Source organism: Gekko japonicus, unplaced genomic scaffold (assembly GCF_001447785.1).
Source record: "Gekko japonicus isolate JY-2015 unplaced genomic scaffold, Gekko_japonicus_V1.1 scaffold1092, whole genome shotgun sequence".
NCBI classification, from domain to species: Eukaryota; Metazoa; Chordata; class Lepidosauria; order Squamata; family Gekkonidae; genus Gekko; species Gekko japonicus.
Window position 1 is genome coordinate 623,439 of NW_015163632.1, and position 1,499 is coordinate 624,937.

Consider the following 1,499-nt stretch of genomic DNA (forward strand, 5'->3'; position numbering starts at 1 on the left):
CCCCCCCGTTTCTGTGGAGTATACTGAAAATTGCTGGAGAGGGGTAATCCATGGATTTGGGAAATGCCAGGGAAGGATCCTTAGATCTAGAGCAGGATGAGATCTCTCCTCTCCATGCTCTGCCTGTCCCTGAGTTCATGAGAAAGAGCTATAAGACGTTGGGTTTCACCATGGAGTTGCATTGCTTGCATTGCTGGTTAATCACCGCTGCCTCATTTCTTTCTGGCCCTTCTAGCTCAGACAGATCTGGACCTTGGAATCTGCATCATCAATCAAATAACAGTAACTGGGGGGGGGGGGGTTTGAGTGCGTAGCCGAGAAGCCTCCGTTCCTTAATCCTTCCCCATACATTCCTTCCCCCTAGTTTCTTTTCTCCGTAACACAGGATAGGGTTGCCAACCTCCAGGTGGGGCCTGGGGAATCTCCTGGTTTTACAACTGATCTTCAGCTGACAGGGATCAGCTTCCCTGGAGAAAAGGGCTGCTTTTGCAGGTGGACTCTATGGCATTGTACCATGCTGAGGCCCCTCCCCTCCCCAAACCCCACCGTCTCCTGGATCCACCCCCAAAGTCTCCAGGTATTTTCCAACCCAGACCTGGCAACCCTGACACAGGATCAGAGTTCATGCTATGAGTTATTTGGTGTGCATTTTCCAAAGATGTTCCCTCTTTAACAGGCGTGGAAGCTGCTCGGGGGTTACATTTTCAGCAGGAAAAATAACAAGAGAGACGGAAGGAGTGAAGAGGCCCTTTCTCTCTTTCCCGTGCTGTTCTCTCCTTGAAAAAGTAGCCCCAGGAGCTGCACTGGGAAAAAACCAAAATCACATGAACTTGTGATAGGAAGGCATGGATCTGGAAGCCTAGCTGGGGGGACAGCAGATGGGGAGAAGGGATTATTCTCTCCCTGCCACCGCCCCAAGCCTGCTATTTAACCTGCAGTCAATTACAATTTGCTGCTGTTCAGAACTCAGCCATGGCTTTATGGAGGTCCCTCCTGAGAGAAAGCAGTATATAGCAGAGGGGTTACAACTGCCTTCGTGTAGCGCAAGCAGATAGCAAAGAGTAATCTTAGTGCTTCTGCTGGCACAAGGACAGTTGCTCACAGAGAAGCCTTCTGTTGGATCCATCCCAGTGAACTAGGGTTGCCAACTTCCAGGTGGTCAAACAAGAAGAAGAAGAGGAGATTGGATTTGTACCCCACCCTTCACTACCCAAAGGTGTCTCAGAGAGGCTTACAAACTCCTTTCCCTCCCCCTCCCCACAACAGACACCCTGTGAGGTGGGTGCGGTTGAGAGAGCTCTGACAGAAACTGCTCTTTTTCAAGGACAGCTCTTATCAGAACTACAACTTGCCCAAGGTCATCCAGCCAGGTGCAAGTGGAGGAGTGGGGAATCAAACCCGATTCTCCCAGATTAGAGTCCGCGCACTTAACCACTACACCAAACAAATATATACACTGCAAAAACCTTTTTTATAAGTTAAAGTGTTCTATATGTTCC